The following is a 15269-nucleotide window of genomic DNA, read 5'->3' as shown; positions in this document are numbered from 1 at the left end:
AGTGATTTTATCTGAACTCTGCAGTGCCTCTGTGTGTTGTCTCTGGCTGCTCACCGCCCTTGCGCACCCCCCCCTCCCCCGCATAATGTCAGCGTCATTATGTGTTCTAGAATTGCGCCGCTCAAGGTGGCTGCATGTTGGAGCAGCTCTGTTGCTTTCATTCTGAGATTTTGCTTTTGGAAACTAATTCCTCTTTTGCTGGATGTAAATAACATTTTTTTTGGATGATTGTTTACTCTGGTATTGGATGCTGTGCAGCTGGAAGGATTTTTACTGAAACTTTTTTTAGTTTTGGACATTTGTTATGATGCGTAACCATGGCAACAAGGCAGTTTTCTACAACCAACAGCAGCTGATTAACATCTCAAAAGCTCAAATGACATCTCAACTACAGCCCCACATCTCAAATGAGTTGAAAGGATGTTCTGTAGATGCATTCTCATCTACCTGTCAGATGTGCTCGAGTGCCTGACCACTGAGATCCTGGAAATAGCAGGAAACATGGGTCATGACAGAGGAAGGATGGGATCGTCCCTCGGCACCTACAGTTGGCTGTCCGCAGCAACAAGGAGCTCGGCAGACTGCTGGGAGGAGTGGCCATCACTCTGGGAGGAGTTCTGCCTGGCATTCGGGCGGTCCTACAGCCCGGGGGAACCGAGAGGCCAGCTGAGTCTGGGTGGATGGATCGGACGGCATCTGCAGCCAGTTTCTTAGGATCCACTGTGGGATGGACCTTTACACGAGATCCTTCCTGCCTACAGCCATCAGTATCTATAACATTTCTTAATGAAATGAGGATGAGTTACAGCAACAAATAATTTCCCTTTGGGATTAATAAAGTATTTTTGAATTGAATTCAATTGAATTATGTGCTAGTGTGCGAGATTTTTTTCATTATCACACTGATGACTTCAAACAGAGGTTAAAAGCATGTTAGGATTTTTTTTTGTCTCCAAACCCTATGTGTGATTTTTCACCACTTTTTTTTGCCTGAAACAGGTCTCACTTGTAAATAAGTCTTCGAGGCTCAATGTGACTTCTGTCATGGTGCATTCACACCAACCCTGTTTGGTCCACTTTAATCGAACTCTAGCCCATTTCCCTAGGAAGTCCGGTTCGTTTGGGAAGGTGTGAACGCACCATCAAACTCTGTCACGGAACAAAAAGGCGAACTCTGGCCCGGGCTAAAACCTAGGTCTTGGTCCGGTAGAAGAAAACTCCAACGCGGTTCGAGTACAGTGTGAATGCAATCAGACCGGGCCCCGCTCCACAAGCAAGAAGTGGAGTACAGCGCAGGGCAAACATTTCTCTTACCTCATATGGAGCCGTCAGCTGCCTTGTGTGAAAAACAATATTCTCCATGGTCTTCTGCCTTATCTTCTGCTCATGCTGAGTCCAATTTTGAAAAATTAAAAAAATATAACTCCTAAAACTGCTAAAACTTGATGCCACTCTGTTTTTGTTTTTATTTCCAGAAAAAGAAGAAGAAGAAGAAGTGTCTTCTTCAGAGGTTTTTGTATAGTTTCTTTCAGTAGTTCTTGGTGCAGCGCTACTACAGGCGAGTGAGGGAACAGGTTGGTTCGAACAGGTTGGTTTGACTGCACAGTGCAGTGTGAATGCAAATGCAACAGCTCAAATGTAAACAAAATGTTATAAATATTGGTCCCCAACCGAACCGAGTCTACCGGACTATCAGGTGTGAAAACAACCTCAGATAAGTTTAAGAGAAGACTGGCTGAACTTCTGGTTACTTACCAGGATGTGTTTTCCATAGGTAAACTGGATAGTGGTGAGGCAAAGGATTTTGTCCACCATAATAATTAGACTGATGACCAGCCATTTTGCTTACCTTATCGACACATACCACCAGTGCATTATCAACAGCTGAGAGAGGTCTTGTCTGGGATGGAAATGAAGGGAATCACAAGAAAATCTATTAGTGAATATGCCTCCCCACTTGATATAGTGTGGAAAAAAAATCTGGAGACATTATATGCACTGACTTTCGCTGGCTAAATTCTAAAACTGTTAAGGATGCTCATCCATTACCTCATCAGTCTGACTGCCTCACTACTCTTATTGGGAATGATCTTTTCAGTACTATGGACATGACTTTTGGTTTCTACAACATCCCTCTCCATGAGTCCAACAAACATTATACAACTTTTACCATGCCACTTGGACTTTATGAGAACAATCGTCTCCCACAAGGTCTGTGCAACAACCCAGCTGCCTTTATGAGGATGATGCTTAACATTTATGGTGACTTGAATTATTCCATCTCCTTTGTTATCTTGACGACCTGTTGGTGTTTGTACCTTCTGAAGAGGAGTCATTAAAGAGGCTTGAGGTCATTTTCTGTCGCCTGAGGGTTAACAACTTGAAGCTGGCCCAGAAGAAGTGTCACTTTCTCAGAAGGTTTGTGAGGTTCTCGGGCCGTGTAGTGGAGGCTGGTGGTGTTTCAATTGACCAGGAGATGGTGACGGCCATTTCTGTTTTTGAAATTAGAGACCTCATGAAGGAGAATGGCTGCACTTCTTGCCAGAGGAAGGTGATTCTTGGGCATGATGTTTTCTATCAACACTTTTTCCCAGCTTGTTCTTGCTTTGCAAAGCTGCTTTACACCCTCACAGCAGGTCAGAAACGTAAAGTTAAGGGCAGTGGACGTGTGCAGCGTGGGACTTCTTGAGTTCTGACTCCCCAGGACTGAACTCCAGCTTGTGAGAAAGTGTTTGAAGACGTACTCCTCAACTGTGTGGTGCTGGCCCATCCTAATTTTGAGAGGACATTTATTCTCTCAACCAATAATTCATTAGATGGGCTCGATGCTCTTCTGTCACAGGTCCCAGCTGATGGAGAGATTGAGAGACCTGTTGCTTTTGCCAGCAAATCTCTTAGCTGCAGTCAAGTGAAGTATCCTGCACACAGGCTTGAGTTTCTAGCCTTGAAGTGGGCTGTGTGATAAGTTCAGCCACTGGCTTAAAGGTCACAGGTTTGCTGTGTGGGAGGATAATAATCCCCTCACATATATCCTGACCAAGTCCAAACTGGATGACTGTGAGCAGCGCTGGGTCTCTAAGCTTGCTCCTTACTCCTTTGAGATCAGGTAGGTTCCAGGGAGGCAGAATGTGGTGACGGATGTGCTGAGCAGAGCCCCTTTAGTGAAACCTATGGCTTAATGTGTTTTATCAAAGCCTTGCCAGAAATTGTTGGAGCATGTCTGTGAGGTCCTTGATTGCACTGTGCAAGATGTTTTCCATGTGACCTGTCAGCTTCAATCAGTAGACAGCTCTTCCTCCTGTAAAGCTGACACATCTCTGACCTATGAGGAGGTCTCTTCTCTGCTGACATCTGTCTGCAGTGGGGATACTGGTCAGGCTCAGCATGCAGCATCTTTAGTTGACCATTTGGACACAATAATCCCACCCACCGCAGATTCAGAGAATGCGCTTGACTATCTGACCTCGTCTCACCAGAAAAACGAACTTGTCATTTCCAGAGGTATGCTTTATGTTGAGTGGGGACACGAAGCATGAAGCAGTGGAATATACTTACATTACTGAATGGTGTGCTTTATCACCTCACAAAAGACCCACTGACAAAAATGTGAAAGATTTCAGTTTGTGGTTCCTGTTGCTTTGAAGTCTGTGGTTTTGGCTTGTGTCCATGATAATGCAGGTCATCAAGGCCAGCCACGGACACTCTCTTTGACCTGTCATTGTTTCTTTTGGCATGACATGGAGAGAGATGTGTGGGATTATTTGAGAAAATGTCCTAGATATGTGCTCAGTAAGGTCTGTGAGAGCCCTCCTGGAGAACATCAGGACAAGTGCTCCGATTGAGCTTCAACATCTTCATTCCTGACACTTCCAGTTCTTTCTCATGTCCTTTTGTCATTGCTACTTTCTACAGACCATACAACATAGCTGGTCTCACTGGATCCGGCTGGTGACATTGCACTTTGTGGTGAGACGTATTGTGTCATTTTCTGTTTGTCTGTTGGTGGAAGCTTGAATGAATTGTTTGCTTGAGTTGTCTCGTTTTCCGGATTTATCTGTCTTTTGCACAGTTGTTCATTCTAGTTCACAAACACACTTAGTACTGTTGTTTTTCTACTGTTGGACAGTGCTTAAAACACCTTTTATATTTCAACACTTTTCAGATTTATTGGTGTATTGGGATCAGCTAGCTCTTGCTAGCGTTAGCTTAGCATGGCTGCTGCTTCTCTCCCGTCGTCCTCTGTTTTCACTTGCTCCTTGTGTCAGATGTTTAGCTACTCCTCTGCCTCCTTTAGCGGTAATGATACATGTAACAAATGTAGTCTTATGGTAGCTTTGGAGGAGAGGCTGTCTAAACTGGAAGCTCGGCTCCATGCTGTACAAAAACCAGAAGCTAGCCAGGTCCCCTTAGACAGTGCAGAACCACAGAGGCTAGCTCCCGTTAGTGGTCCTCCAGCTGACCCCGAGCAGCCGGGACCCCAGGCCGATTGGGTGACAGTCGGGAGCAAGCATAGTGCTAAGACTAAGCCCCCAGTTCACCACTGACCCGTTCACGTTTCTAATCGATTTTCCTCGCTCAGTGACACACCCGCTGAGAAGCAGACCCTGGTTATTGGCAGCTCCATAGTCCGAAACGTGGCTTTAGGGACTCCAGCAGCCATAGTCAAATGCATTCCGGGGGCCAGAACGGGTGACAATGAATCTTATCTGTAACTGCTGACTAAGGCTAAGGCTAAATACGGTAAAATTGTTATTCACGTCGGCAGTAATGACACCCGGTTACACCAATCGGAGATCACTAAATTTAATGTTGCTTCGGTGTGTGACATTGCTAAAACCATGTCGGACTCTGTAGTATTCTCTTGCCCCCTCCCTAACCTGAACAGTGATGACATGTTTAGCCGTATGTCGTCGTTTAACCGCTGGGTGTCCAGGTGGTGTTCTGACAACGACGTGGGCTACATAGATAACTGAAGTTTTTTCTGGGGAAAACCTGGTCTGATGCGGAGAGATGGCATCCATCCCACTTTGGACGGAGCCGCTCTTCTTTCTAGAAATATGGCTGATTTTGTTTATCCCCCAAATTATTGACAACCCAGGGTCCAGTCCAGGAAGCAGAGTTGTAGTCCTCCACACCTCTCTGCTGCTTCTCTTCTGTTACCCACCCGCACCCCCATGAAACAGTGTCAACTTGCCCACGGCTCAAATTAAATAAAACCAAAAATCAGCTCTAAAAATATAAACCATAAAAATCTTATTAAAATAAACATAGTTACTTTACCAGAGCAAAATCATAAAATCATTAAATGTGGATTATTGAACATCAGATCTCTTTCCTCTAAATCCCTGTTAGTTAATGAACTGATAACTGATCATCATATTGATTTATTCTGTCTGACAGAAACTTGGCTACAACAGGAGGATTTTGTTAGTATAAATGAATCCACTCCTGTTAATTATTTAAATTTTCATGTTCCTAGAACAACTGGCCGAGGTGGAGCTTCTATTTTTCAGTCAGGATTATTGATTAATGCCAAACCAGTTATTAGTTATGATGCTTTTGAATCGCTGTCCCTCAGTCTTTTTCATCCAAAATGGAAATCAGAAAAGCCACTTTTACTAGTTGTTATATATCGTCCACCAGGCGCTTACTCTCAGTTTTTGTCTGAATTCTCAAAATTCTTAACTAACTTAATATTAAATATTGATAAAGTTATAACAATGGGTGATTTCAATATTCATGCAGATGTTGAGAGTGATAGCTTAAGCATAGCCTTTAATAATTTAATAGACTCATTTGGTTTTACCCAAAACGTCCGCACATCTACTCATTCTTATCATCACACTCTTGACTTATTTCTGACCTATGGTATAGAGATTAAGGACTTAGTAATAGTTCCTCAAAATCCACTTCTGTCTTACTATTTTTAATAACCTTTAAGTTTACATTAAATGACTACGCAGTCACTGAGAGTAAATTTCATCTCAGCAGGTGCTTATCAGAAAATGCTCTAACCAAATTTAAACAATCTCTTCCATCAATGTTTTCCTCTGTCTTGCAGAGTAATGCATCAAAGAACAGTGACTTAGATCAGCTAGTTGATCATCTTACAACTTCAATGCAACTCTCATTTGATAAAACTGCTCCACTGAAAAGAAAATAATCAATCAAGGAAAACTGGCTCCTTGGTTCAATTCTGAGTTACGTACTTTAAAGCAGGCATCTAGAAACCAGGAGAGAAAATGGCGCTCTACTAATGTTGAAGAATTTTATTTAACTTGGAAAGATAGTCTGCTAACATATAAAAAAGCTCTACGTAAAGCTAGAACTTTATATTACTCATCTTTAATAGGAGAATAAAAATAACCCTAGGTTTCTGTTTAGTACTATTGCTAGACTAAATAAAAGTTCCATTTCTGTTGAACCATGTATCCCTACAACTATAAGTAGTGATGACTTCATGAGATTCTTTATAAATAAAATTATTTCAATTAGAGAGAAAATTCAAACCATCCTTCCTTCTACTATCTCTAGTCCTCTGTCAAATGAGACAACTTTAAATATTTCACTAGAGCCTGATTTATGTTTGGACAGTTTTTGTCCTGTTGAGCTCTGAATTTTCAAAAATAATAACCTCATCCAAACCATCCACATGTCTGCTAGATCCCATCCCAACCAGACTGTTTAAAGAGGTATTTCCCCTAATTAATGTCCACATTTTGGATCTACTTCATTTGTCTTTCATGAATGGTTACGTACCAGAGCTTTAAGGTTGCTGTAATTAAACCTTTACTTAAGAAGTCTGACCTTGATTCAGAAATTCTGGCCAATTATAGAGCTATACCTAACATCCTGATGCATGCTCATTAATCCAGGTAGAAAAATCCCAAAAAGTTCAATCTGGTCCTCTGGACATTCAAAAAAAAAAAAAAAAAAAAGTAAAAAAAACAACGTAGAAACGTTTCGTCTCTCATCCGAAAGACTTCCTCAGTCTGAGGTGCTGTATTCAGCTCAGTCTCTTAAATAGCACCTTCTCAGAGTGGATCAACCAGTTTTGCTGCTGACAACCAAAACCAGCTGCTCACATGGTCAAGATGGACCATCAGCCTAACAATGGATCATTAGCACACTGATGGCCGTTTACTATTCACGGGGGTTGAGTGATACTAGCAATCACAGCAGTGTAAGAGGGGGACAGTTGAACCCGGAGGCCTCCACCCCTGTTTAATGATGGACGGTTTCTTTTCACAAAGATGGCCTCCTTTACTCCTCTCTCAAACCATCGTTCTTCTCTGTCCAGGATGTGAACATCTTCATCCCTGAAAGAGTGACCGCTGGCCTGGAGATGAGTGTAGACCACAGAATCCTGGCCTGATGATGTTTATCTTCTGTGCTGGGCCATCCTTTTGGCCAGTGGCTGTTTAGTTTCCCCAATGTAAGACTGATCACAGCCCTCCTGACACTGAACAACATACACAATATTACTCTGTTTGTGCCGTGGGACTGGATCTTTGGAATGAACCAGTCTTTGCCGTAATGTATTTTGAGGTTCAAAAGCCACTGGGACATTATGTTTAGAGCAAAGACTAGTTCATCCCAAAGATCCAGTCCCCCTGGCACAAACAGAGTAATATTGTAACAATATTGTTTGTTTGTTTTTGATTTGTTTTGTTTTTTGTTTTTTTGAATGTCCAAAGGACCAGATTGAACTTTTTTGGATCTATATCTAATCTAACTTTCATCTAAAAAATTCTAGAGAAAATAGTTGCAGGTCCATTGCGTAAACTTATACAAAGAAATAATCTGTTTGAAGAGTTTCAGTCAGGATTTAGAGTTTATCATAGCACAGAAACAGCACTAGTAAAAGTCACTAATGATATTCTCATGACCTCAGACAATGGACTTATGTCTATACTGGTCCTGTTAGACCTCAGTGCTGCATTTGATACAGTTGATCACAATATTTTACTACAGAGGCTTGAATATGATATTGGGATTACAAAAACAGCTCTAAAATGGTCTATCTGGTAGATTCCAGTTTGTAAATGTAAATAATAAATCTTCTTCATACACCAAAGTTAGTCATGGAGTTCCTCAGGGCTCAGTGATTGGGTCAGTACTCTTTACTTTACATATGCTTCCATTAGGTAAAGTTATTAAACAGCATGGGATACATTTTCATTGTTATGCTGATGACACACAATTATATTTGTCCATTAAACCCAATGAATCCAACCAGTTACTTAGACTACAAGCATGTCTTAAAGACATAAAGACCTAGATAACCCTTAATTTTCTCATTTTGATCACAGTCAAGACTGAGGTTTTGGTTTTTGGACCTGAGCACCTTAGGAATGAATTTTTCAGTCTTTCGCCTTCCTTCTCTAATGTTAAAAATCTTGGTGTTATTTTTGATCAGGACATGTCTTTTATCCCCCACATTATAAACGTTACTAGAACCACCTTCTTCCACCTGCGTAATATTGCTAAAGTTAGAAACATCTTATCTAAAAATGATGCAGAAAATTGGTTCATGCATTTGTCACGTCTAGACTGGACTATTGCAATGGTTTATTATCTGGGTGTCCAAATACTTCTTTAAAACGTCTTCAGTTGATCCAAAATGCTGCTGCCAGAGTCTTAACCGGAGTTAGTAGGAGAGATCATATCGCTCTAGTTTTAGCTTCACTCCATTGGCTCCCTGTCAAATCCAGAATAGAATTCAAAATCCTACTTCTAACCTACAAAGCTCTCAACAACCTAGCTCCATCTTATATTACAGATCTTATTGTTCCATATTTTCCTAACAGAGCACTTCACTCTCAGACTGCAGGTTTACTTGTGGTTCCTAGAATTTACAAAAACAGAATGGGAGGCAGATCTTTCAGTTATCAGGCTTCTCTCTTGTGGAACCAACTTCCAATCTCTGTACGTGAGGCTGACACATTATCCAGTTTTAAAACTAGGCTTAAGACTTTCCTTTTTGATAAATCCTATAGTTAGGGTCGGCTTGGGTTTCCTGAGCTGTCCCTTAGTTAGGCTGCTATAGGCTTAGACTGCTGGAGGATGAACTGACCACACTTTTTCACTCTGCTACTGTCTTTACTTACTCTGCTCAACCTGTTTTGTTTTCGTAATTATTTTTTCTATCCTTAACATGTGTTTTTTTGTCTTTTAGGTGCACCTGGACGTATATCTGGACCTACCATTCTGTGTTTGTTTGTCTCTCCTTTCTGTCCTCTCAAACGAGCTGGTCAAAGCAGATGGCCACTTGTCCTGAGCCTGGTTCTGCTGGAGGTTTCTTCCTTTTAAAAGGGAATTTTTCCTTTCCACTGTTGTCACTGTGCTTGCTCAGGATGGGAGACTGCAACGAAGCCAAGATTTAACTTGTCTGCTGGCCTCCTTAGATAGAGAACTTTACTAATTGGCCTTTCTATGTATGTGAATATTCCTGTTCAGTGCCCTGAGACATCTTTGTTGTGATTTGGTGCTATATAAATAACCCAAATTGAATTTAATTGCTGTCTTATAAACTTTTTCTTTGACATTTGCTGACACGCTTTTGTTGCAAATTACTACTGAAACTTTTCTCCATCCGCACCATCCTGCCTGGACTCTCTTTTTCACTTCTTTACCACACTCCCCATTTTTCTGGACAATGAGCCGGCCCCAAGTACTTGAAGTCCTTCACCTTTGTGACCTCTGCTCCTTGTACCCTCACTGTTCCACCAGCCTCCCTCTCATTCACACAAATGTACTCTGTCTTACTATGGCTGACTTTAATTCTTCTTCTTTCAAGTGCATACCTCCACCTCTCCAAGTTCTGTTCCACCTGTTTCTTGTTCTCACCACAGATCACAATGTCATCTGCAAACATCATAGTCCATGGGGATTCCTGCCTGACCTCATCTGTTAGTCGGTCCATCACAGAGCAAACAAGAATGACTTAGAGCCGATCCTTGATACAATCCCACATCCACCTTGAAGCTGTCTGTCACTCTTACAGCCCATCTCACCACAGTCCTGCTGTCCTCATACATGTCCTGTACTAGTCTAACGTACTTCTCTTAATTAACCTTAATCTTGACCCATCAGAATAAATGCGGTCATTTATTTAACAGAATCAAAATTTAACATCAAACATGTACACATTGATTGGCTGATCTGTTTCTGATTAATAAACTTGGCAAGTTCAAATAACAAGACAACAGAAGATTACTGATGGAGAATGATTCATCTCTGAAGGCACTTAACTTGATTTACTGGCGAATAGAAGTTTAAAGAGAAGGGGTAAAGAAGTTTAAAGATTTAAAGAGGAGGTTTAGATGGATGAAGGAAGATGTAAGGACCAGAAAATGGCACCCTTCCTCCGACCCCAGCTCAGCCCTCCGGTACACTCAGGGCGTGAACGACTTGTTACCTGAGCAGAGGATACATCAACTCCGGAACAGAGGTCCATTGGCACGCTACCTTTTCAGCGTCTCAGGTCAGGGTGGCTGAGAATCTTCCGAAGTAGTTCCATATACTCCATTCAACAGAATAAGCTTCCTTAGAAGTTGAGAGCATTTAATGCTCGGGGTGAGTCACAGCGGGGCAGCTGGGACTCCGCTGGAATGGACGGACCCTTGGCACATGGTCCAATTCCATACTCCAAAGCTGAATTTCAGTAAGAACTGAAAGTTCCTGTACGACTCGCCATCAGACCGAGTCTCATCTTCGACTGAAAGTTCCAGGACGACTGGGAAGACTGGGAAGACTGGGAAGACCGAATAGTTCCAAGAAGTGTTGACTTTTAAAGGGTATCCACTTCCTATCACTTGATACTTCCTGATTGGTTGAAACAACCAGCAGGGGTGTAGTTTTAGTGATGTCAGAGGGTTATTAGGAGTCAGCAGACAGCAGAAATGTTTTTAAGAACAGTTAGTACAGACAGGAAAATATTTTGAAGAAGTGAGAGACAGTAGGTGCCAGCCAGTTCTTATTTACTGCCTGAGAGTTTTAAAACAATGCACTTCGTTCTCATAACTTGTCTTCTGACTTTTGGCCGACATCAGGTCCACTCTTCACACAGACAGAAGAGTAAATGCACACTTACTTCGTAAATAGACATTTAACTTGTATGATCTAAGTCTGATGAGGTTTAAAAATCATTAATACTGTTTCACAGTTGATTTAAATGAGATGTTCACTTCAACATTAGAAATGGTATGAACTAAACACACGTTTGATTATCAAGACATTGTAAAATAGTAATGATAATATAAAAAAAGAAGAGTGTTCTTTCAATTGATTAATTCAGGATACAATTAAATAGTCTCTCGATGAGATAATTTGTATTTCTGGATTCAAATCAATGAAATAACAGTTCCTGTCCTCTGAAGGTCTTCAGAGACAGATTGATGTCGGAGGTCTAGTTCACTACACCCATCTCCACGGAGGAGATGCCGCAGATGTCGGGGAAAGTGTGCTGAGTTTTGGTGAAAATGAGGCACCATGTGGATTATTCTGCCAAAGACGCTGGGGCTCGTTCTGGACGTGGATCTGATCCTTGCCTCCCAGACCGGTGCGTTTGGGGCCCTGCTGTTGGCCAGCTACCCGTGCGCCCTGATCATGTAAACAACAGGAGTTGTCTACCGGCGTGGCGCACGACCCGACCTGGAGGTGCTGTTGTTCAAAATCTGCGGCCGCTGGCACGTGCTTCCTCCACCGCTGCTGGGTCCACTATGGACTGTATCAGGATGTGTTTGGTCAACGCAAGATCTGTTATCAACAAAACTTTTATCCTCAGGAACTACTTTGAAGAGCATGATTTGGACTTTTTCTACGTCACAGAGTCTTGGATGTCTCCCGGTGAGTCCAGCGCCTTGACAGAATTATTACCCCCTGACTGTCTGTATTTTAATGCCCCACGGCCATCAGGCTGGCGCAGTGGTGGATTATTCACAATATTCAAATCAAACTTTGACTGTAAACAACTGCCCATCCTGGTTTCCTGCTCCAGTTTTGAGCTGAGTGCCTTTGAACTCAGCCATTTACCTTTGACTCTGTGCGCATTTGTTTACTGCCCTCCTCGATCCAATGATTTCATAAATGAATTCTTCGACTTCCTGGCTGAAATCATACCAAAATATGTTCATGTATTGATTATTGGGGACTTTAATATTCATGTTTGTTGTTAGGAGAAGCCCTTGGTTAAAGACTTTTTAGATTTATTGGACTCATTTAATCTGACTCAGCAGGTAAACGGTCTCACCCAGGAGTGCGGGTACACACTGGACCTTGTTTTAAAGCGTGATGTGACAGTTAGCAGTTTTGAAATCTGTGTTAATGTGTTTTCAGACCACATGCCAGTCCTGTTTGAGTTCACCTTCCCACACCTAACTCCTAAGCCGTGCGCTCCTGCACGTCGTAGCCGGGCCATTAACCTCTTCACTGCTGCACATTTTGCAAATGTTTATAACTCTGAAATGATAATTCAACCCCAGGTGTTTTTCACCACCACTGAGGAGCTAACATCCTAGTTCAACTCTGTCTGCTTAAAGGCTCTGGATCATGTTGCTCCAGTAAAAACCAGAAAAATAAAACTCAGATCAGAACCTTGGCTGAATGATGTCACCAACTGAATTCATTTCAGTTTGTTTATATAGCACCAAATCACAACAAAGTTGTCTCAGGGCACTTTACAGGAACATTCACATACATGAAAGCCAATTAGTAAAGTTCTCTATCTAAGGAATCCAGCAGACAAGTTGAATCTTGGCTTCGTTGCAGTCTCCCATCCTGAGCAAGCACAGTGGCAACAGTGGAAAGGAAAAACTCCCTTTTTAAAGGAAGAAACCTCCAGCAGAACCAGGCTCAGGACAAACGGCCATCTGCTTCGGCCGTTAGACAAAAGTGTAGGAAGGCGGAGCGCAAGTGGAAGAGAGACAAGCTGCAGGTCTCTTTTCAAATACTAAAAGAGAGTTGGCATCGATATCAGAAAGCGGTGAAAAAAAAAAAAGAAAGCAGTGAAAGCTGCTGAATCTAAATACTTTTCTGATATAATTATAGCCAATTCTCAAAACCTGCATCCTCTTCTTTACTCTAAACTTAGTTCTCCATCTCAATGAACCATCTCCTCTGGAAGCTTCAACTGAGCTGTGCGAGAACTTTCTACACTTCTTTTTAGAAAAAATTGTGAACACCTGGGCTCTCATTTCCCCTCCAGCTCATTGTCTGTCCAGCTGTATTTGACCATTTTGAGCTCATCTCTCTGTTTTCTCTAGAGCAGGTCATGTGCAGCATGAAACCATCTGGTTCCCCCTTTGATGTGGTCCCCCCTCAACTACTAAAGGAGGTTTTTCCTACTCTGGGATCTTCTGTTCTAGCTATTGTGAATAGCAGTTTATCCTCAGGTAAGGTGCCAAAAACCTTCAAACATGCTGCTGTTCAACCTCTGCTGAAAAAGCCTAACCTTGACCCCCTCAATCGTGTCCAATTTAAGGCCTGTCTCTAGACTCCTATTTGTCACTAAACTACTGGAAAAAATAGTTGAGTCCCAGTTGAAGTGCTTCGTGGAGGATAATGCCATCTTAGAGCTATTCCAATCTGGCTTTAAACCTCTCCACAGCACTGAAACTGTTTATGATTTTAACATTTAAGCTCTTTTCATTCTGCTCTTCACATTTTAAGTTTTCCCACTCAGCTCAGCATACACACAAACAGAGAAAACAGAGAAAAACTTCTGGATTTAATCAAGCCTGAAGCACACACATACACACCTCCTTTCTGCATAGATGAGTCAAGGCTGCAACCCTCGCTTTAACTTCTGATTTCACTCTAAAAATCACCTCCATTGACATCCCTCCGTGAAATCAGTCCTTGCCCTTTTTGTACTCCTTCAGCCAGCCATTGTCCGATGTATCCAGACTCAGGACGTCCTCGTCATCGCTCAGTTCAATCACACTCTCATGTTGCAACACAGGATCTTCAGTGTCGCTGGGTTGAGGACTTACAGCGCTTTCATCAGAGATGTCCCATGCATCCAACACGGACATTTCACTCAAGTCGACATCCTCCGTGCATGTTCTGTCAGGCTGAGTGGCAGACAGTTGAGGGCTCTTCACTGCAGAAGGAGATCCATTCCTCTTGGGCTCAGGTGGAGACAGATCTGTGTCATCCTCCATTACTTGAGCCGAGTTTTCCAGAGTGCTGCTCGACGCAGGTGGTACAGGAGGGGTTACTGGTTCAATGATGCACCACCCAGATGATGATGGGGGTTGCTTATCACCGTCCTCCCCTTCCTCTTGTGGGTGCTCCAACGTAGGCCTTTCAGGAACTGTAGTAGGTCCACCAAGGGCCGGTGCGTCTTCTTATAGGCCGGGAGGGTCACCGTGTTGGTCCCACCAGGTGGCAAGGTAGCTCTCCAGGGAGTGTAGAATGGGATGTTACAGTGTGAGGGTTGGGGGTGACATGAATGCTTCATTGTCAACCTCCAATGGCAGGTTTTGCACAGGGGAGACTACCATATTGACGTGGAGGCAGCTTCGGATTATACCTCCATATGATCCGAGCCAGGAGAGCCAGACAACTCTTCAGGCACTGCATCTAGTTGTCTAAACCTTATTGCCAGGTCTGGTGCCAGTGGAATGTGAGTAATGGGGTCACTGCCCAGGGCCTGAACGATTGGTCTCTCAGGCGTAGTGACCTGCGGAGGGGTTGCCCCCAAGCTTGCTTCCAGGTAAACAGTTAAGTATCATTGGGCACTTTTAAGTGGTTATACGGAAATTCCCAAGCATTTTGACTGGTTATACGCCGTATACTTGCGTATCACGTAGACTACAGCACTGATAAATAGATAAATAGTAGACAGACAGACAGACAGACAGACTCTGGAACGAGTTACCTCTGCTTGTCAGACAGGCCCCCTCCCTCTCGGTTTTCAAGTCCCGTTTAAAAACCCACTACTATTCAGTAGCTTTCAACACCAGAGGATCTGTGTTTTGAACCTGTATGCTCCACACTGGTTAGTCGTCATCTGCATCGTTTTTATGTCTATATTCTGATTTACCTCATTTTGTATTTTGCTTTGTGTGTTACCTGTTGTTTTGTCTGTACAGGTCTTTGGTTGGCCTTGTCGCTGTTTTAAGTGCTCTATAAATAAAGTGGTATGGTATGGTACGGTATAGATAGATAGATGGTGGCCATCTTGGATTTTGGCGTTACAATCCAATTTTTGATAGGGATATTTTTTGCACTTAAATGTAGCCGCACACATAAATGGACGTCAG

General features: G+C 42.6%; 1 protein-coding gene across 1 annotated transcript in view; it reads right to left on the bottom strand.

Moving 5' to 3' along the window:
- Positions 1-15269, bottom strand: part of si:dkeyp-72e1.9 (syntaxin-binding protein 4) — a 107642-nt gene that overhangs the window by 8905 nt on the left and 83468 nt on the right. The window lies entirely within an intron of this gene.

This window comes from Nematolebias whitei, chromosome 15 (assembly GCF_014905685.2).
Source record: "Nematolebias whitei isolate Nwh7 chromosome 15, NemWhi1, whole genome shotgun sequence".
NCBI lineage: Eukaryota > Metazoa > Chordata > Actinopteri > Cyprinodontiformes > Rivulidae > Nematolebias > Nematolebias whitei.
This window is presented reverse-complemented; position numbering and strand designations above follow the sequence as displayed.